This window comes from Hibiscus syriacus, unplaced genomic scaffold (assembly GCF_006381635.1).
Source record: "Hibiscus syriacus cultivar Baekdansim isolate YM2019G1 unplaced genomic scaffold, ASM638163v2 tig00111877_pilon, whole genome shotgun sequence".
NCBI classification, from domain to species: Eukaryota; Viridiplantae; Streptophyta; class Magnoliopsida; order Malvales; family Malvaceae; genus Hibiscus; species Hibiscus syriacus.
Window position 1 is genome coordinate 82,158 of NW_024063208.1, and position 6,000 is coordinate 88,157.

The 6,000-nt window shown below is 37.2% G+C and overlaps 1 pseudogene; it reads left to right on the forward strand.

The window, feature by feature from the left end:
- The first annotated feature begins 2 nt into the window (after nucleotides 1-2).
- LOC120172674 lies at nucleotides 3-2,741 on the forward strand (annotated as a pseudogene).
- The last annotated feature ends 3,259 nt before the right edge of the window (nucleotides 2,742-6,000 follow it).

Below are 6,000 nucleotides of genomic sequence, written 5' to 3' on the forward strand. Positions count from 1 at the left end.
AACATATGCAATCATCAAAACCTACAGAAAGCAAGCTCAAACATGGCCTCTCCTCTTTGGTTCATTACCCTTGTTCTTTCTTATGTCTTGATCAGTGTTGGGGTTGGCTCCGTTTCAACTCTGGCTGATGGTTCGATCATGTCAGCCACGGCATTGTCACTAGAGATGGAAGCAAAAGCTATCCTCCATACCGGTTGCTGGAGTCGGTATGGAAACAACACCTCAAAGCGTTGCGAATGGACAGGTATAACGTGCAATGAAGCCGGAAGCGTCACCCGCATTGATCTACATTATATGGAGGCAACCGTAGTAGATGTACTGGAGAAATTGAATTTCTCTTGCTTCCCCAACCTTGTTTATCTTGACCTTGCTTCGTATGGGATTAATGGAAGTATCCCGCCTCAAATAGGTGATTGGTCATCACTGGAGCACCTAAATCTCTCTCACAATTCTCTAACAGGCGAGTTACCTCAATCCCTTGCAAAACTTGCTCGTTTGAAACATCTCGACCTATCTTTTAACTCTTTTGACGGCTCTATCCCCCTAGATTGGGGAAACTTGAAGAGTTTGATGTCCCTACAAATGCTGAGCTGCAACATTAGTGGTCCCATCCCGTACACATTGGGTAATTTAACCAATTTGGAGCAGTTGGACCTATCCAATAACCAAATCAGTGGTCACATCCCTTCTACCCTGGGATATTTAGCCAATTTGAAACGGTTGGACCTATCACATAACCAAATCAGTGGGGCAATTCGTCTTACTTTGGGTGGCTTAATCAATTTGGAAATTTTGAGTTTTACTTCAAACCAAATCAGTAGTTTCATCCCATCAGAATTAGGAAACATGAAAAGTTTGATTGTATTACATCTGATGAAAATAATTTGAATGGCCGGATCCCTTCATCAATATCAAATTTATCTAATTTGGGGGATTTCAAGCTGGGTTCAAATTTTTTGAGAGGTCCAATCCCTCATGCTATAGGATATATGAAGAATTTGGTTACATTGAGTTTCAGTAACAATAGCCTCACTGGTTTCATTCCCTCGTCAATACCAACTTTATCTCGTTTGAACTATTTGTGCCTTGATTCAAATCTTTTAGAAGGTCCAATTCCACGTGATATTGGAAACTTGAAGAATTTATTTGAATTGAATCTAGGTAAAAACAAGCTTAGTGGTTTCATCCCTTCATCACTATCTAAATTATCCAGTTTGGAAAGGTTGTGCCTTGATTCAAATCTTTTAGAAGGTCCTATCCCATATTACATGAGTTCATTTGGACCTGACTCATTTCGGGGCAACAAGCGTTTATGTGGAGATGTCATAGGCTTCCCTGATTGCTCTTATCCTCCCATTGGAAGCCCTACAGCAAACAGCAAAGTGATACACATGGTGAAAATCACTAAGATCATTGTTCCGGTTGTCGGTGGTTTAGCCTTGTTATTCTGTTCAGTGTTTTTACTCTGGCTCAGATGCAGACCAAAACATAAAACCTCTGAACCAAATGCCACAAAAAATGGAGATTTATTTTCCATCTGGAACTTTGATGGAAGAATTGCATTCCAAGACATCATTGAGGCCACAAACGACTTTGACATCCGATACTGTATCGGCACCGGCGGTTATGGTAGTGTTTATAGAGCTCAGTTACCAAGCGGAAAGATTGTTGCCTTGAAGAAACTTCACCGCAGAGAAGCAGAGGTCCCAGCTTTTGACAGGAGTTTCAAGAACGAGGCCAAAATGTTATCTGAGATACGACACAAGAACATCGTCAAGCTTCATGGATTTTGTCTCCACAATCGCTGCATGTTTCTAATTTACGAATACATGCCCCGAGGGAGCTTATTTTCTGTCTTCATAGACGATGCGGAAGCAGAGGAGATGGATTGGAGCAAAAGAGTAAAAGTAATCAAAGATACAGCAAGCGCTTTAGCTTATCTGCATCATGATTGCCACCCACCTATAATTCATCGAGACATATCGAGCAACAATGTTTTATTGAACTCGAATTTCGAGGCTCGTGTCTCGGACTTCGGCACCGCTAGACTCCTCGATCCTGATTCATCCAATCAAACAATGCTTGTTGGTACCTACGGATATATTGCACCAGGTAAAATTTTCAAGGTTTGAGTTGCTTTTTTTTTTTCATCTTATTTTAACAATCTTAACAAGTGGTCAAAGTTCTTGTGAATGCAGAGCTTGCTTATACCATGGTTGTAACTGAAAAATGTGACGTGTATAGCTTTGGAGTATTGGCACTTGAAATACTCGTGGGAAAGCATCCTGGTGAGCTCTTGGTATCACTCTCAACACTATCTTCCAATAATATAATGTTGAGTGATATATTGGATCCACGTCTATCACTTCCGAGGGATCGAAGAGTGGCAAAGGATATTGTTTTTGCGGCAACAATTGCCTTTGCTTGCTTAAGGTCGAACCCAAAGTTCCGGCCAACGATGAAGCGTGTGTCTCAAGAGTTTCTTTCTCAGAAAAGAGCGGTAGCGGATCGTCTCCAAGTTATCTCTGTGTTGCAACTTAAGAACCATGATCGGTATATGGACGGTGAAGGGAAAATTCAGTCTGAGAATGTGGTTCAAGATGGTGAAATTCATTTAAGTTCTTCAACTTAATGCGTGTCTAGCATTCTTCAAATAATGCGAGGCATCTTTATGTTATTCGGTCTCTTCATTTCTTGTGTTTCCTTTCGGTATCAGATGCTTGTTAGTTGTGAAATAGTAATTTTGAATGCTTCAGTTTGTGTCTGTTGCTTGCAAATCTGAAGTCTAAACAGTATCTTGTTAATTGGTACTCTCACTAAATTGTGATGATAAACTGGATAGAATCCAATTTTGCAAATTTGAAGTCTCTGTCCATACATAATGCTCAGGATACTCTCTATACAAATGTTCTCTTGCTTTGCTATGTTTTGTTTGCGTTGCAAAATACTCTCTGAACATTGCTTTTGATGTATGATCCCAACTCTCTAAACAAATTGTTTTCTGCATGGGGCACTCCTCTTTTTCTGAAATTCAATGACATGGACATAGGGATGGGCATGGGTCGGGTTTAGGTCGGATTTCGACCAACCTGACCCGACCCAAAAAATTTATATCCTTCACCCGACCTGACCCGACTCGAAAAATATATACCCTCCACCCGACCCGAACTCGACACGATTTTTTGAGAGAAAATCCGAATCCGACCCGACCCGAAATAATAAAAAAATTATTTTTATTTAATAAAAACAGTGATTTAATTGAAAAAAATAATATATAGAGGGGTATTATTGTAATTATTTCTAAATATATAAGGTAAAATTATATTTTTTCGGGTCGGGTTGGGTCGGATATTTTTCACCCTGAACCCGAATCCGACCCGAATTCAAATTTTTTAAAAAAAAACCTGATCCTATCGGGTCGGGTTCGGGTCCCATGTCCATCCCTACATGGACATGAGCAGCTACTTTTCCAAATATATTTTTGACATCTTGCAATTTTGCTCGAAATACTGTAGATATTAAATATGGTCTATTTTGAGGAGGCTGACCTTTCAGTTCATCTATATTCTCTGCATTATATTTTGCATGTCATGGTTGCAAAATGGTTTGGTTTTCCTAATCTTCATGAAAGGGTAAACTACATAAATGGTCATTGACGTTTGAATAAAAAAGTGGTCTTTATTATGAAATTGATGTAATCGATAAATAGATTAAACAATGGTATTATAAAAAGGGTAAACTACATGAATGATCATTAATATTTGAATAAGTTTCTATTTTCCCATTGATGTTTCGAAAGTAACAATTTAGTCACTAGATCCTCGATTTAGACAGGTCCACTACATATATCATGGGAATTAGGGTTGTTCATTCGGTTAATTCGGTGGCCGAACCGACCGAACTACTATTAACTGAATTAACCGAACTTTCTTTCTTCTTTAACCATTAACCGAACCGAACTTTTTTATGAAAATATTAACCGAACCGAATAAATTTCGATTAACTCAGTTAATTTTCGAATTAACCTAAATTTTTTAGAATTTTAAAATTTAATATTTTTTAAATTAAAAACAATTTACAATATCAAATTAATTTGATTCAAACATTATATTAAAATAAGATATTTGTATCTATCAATTTAGTTTAAAAACCCAACAATACTGAATTGTAGCTATACAAAATCCTTTCTTGTTTCTCCATAGTAACACATTCGACCAAAAAAACGGTCTCGATTGCAGCTATTTGAAAGATTTCTCAATTGCATTGTAGTTATAACTTTTAAAAGAAAAGAATACAAAAGAAATGAAAGCGAGAGCAAGACAATAATAGTTCAGACTCGAAACATCCGGGAAACTATCTCCATTGTATATGACCATTTCTGATATTGCATCCCAGTTCATAACAGGTTATTTTCAAGAGTGGAAATTGAAATAGGCTTAAAAAAATCCTTTTTTTACCCAAATAAGCAAAACCCCCACATTTATTCACGTTTCTCTCTCTTTCCATTGCTTTATCTTTTTTATTTTCCCTTGTTCTTTTGTAGTCTTCTACTACCACTTAAGCTCTCTCTCCCCCTCTTTCTTCAGGTTTCTCTTTCTTTTTTGTTTCTAGCGGATAAACAGGGTCTTTGCAGATCCAACAAAACAAACATACTCATCTTCTGATAAATTCTTCTTATGATTCCACGAAATAGTAATAATGATTCGAGTGATAATTAATAGATAGGAAAAAATCATGTAAATTCCAAAAACATTAAACAAATGAAAGAAAAGAGCAAAAATCTCAAACACATAACAAAAACGATATCAAATCACAAACCCTAAATCAAGCAAGTAATTAAATTTTTTAGGGGTAAGTAAACTAATCAAAGAGAAAATCTAGAATTTTTAAGTTAGGAAACTAACCTGAATCGAGAGAGCAAAATTGAGATTAGAGAGATAGATAGAGATTAGGCCATTTGAGTTTTAAATGGGTTTAACTTTTAAATGGATTGGGGTAATTGAGCTGGCTGACGGGCTAAGGTGAATATATATATATATATATATTAAGTTTAATTCGGTTAATTAATTGATTTCGAACCTAATTAATCGTTAACCGAAGATACATAAAAACCTTAACTGTTCTCCGATCGAGCTATTTCGGTGACCGACCGAATTAACTGAATTAGTTCGGTTCAGTCGATTAATTCGGTTAAAACCGAATTTTGAACGCTCCTAATGAGAATCCCGTGTGCCGGCCAACAGATCTTCCTCGCCAGGGTCCATCTGAGGATTCTGTAATGCTGTTGCATAGCTGGTAACTAGTATAACAAATTGCAGCATAGAGAGCAGCAAACTGGATGGTTGTGTTGAGTAGAAAGCAAAATTGAGCACTCCCTAAGAAGCACTCTGGGGTTTACGGAAGAGAAGTCGTAGTTATATTATTCGTAAGATCCCAACCAGCACACCTGTATGTCAGATTTCGCAAGATCCCAACCAGCACTCCTGTATGTCAGATTTAGTTAGATATTCGAGTCACATAACATTGCGAATCACACATCAACTGTTATAATCTAATTCCTGCTGAAAATATGGTGATAAGAAGAATTAAGTTTGCATTTGGATGGAATAAACTCTATAATATGAGGGATCTTTTTTACACACGGTGAAGGTAAGATATAGCTAATATCATGTTTTCTCATATTAGGTTTCTGTAAAAGCAACTTTGTTCTTTGTCATCAGTATATTTTAAACAGTGATTGTCTAGAATCTTGATCGAACATGCTAAGTTGTGATAATTTGCGGTTGATTCTCTATAACTCATGCAAGCACTTTCTTCTAATGACATTTATTTGAGATATTATGGCGCCTCTTAGGTTGCCGAAATGTTTGAACGTTGTTTGAAGTGCTAGAATGAGTAAGTTGGGGTTTCTCAGGGATTGGGGTCTTCTTTGGAGAGGGGAGTAAAATGGTTCGTTAAATGACTGTCTCGCATGGTGTCAGGTCAGTCGATTTAAGGTGT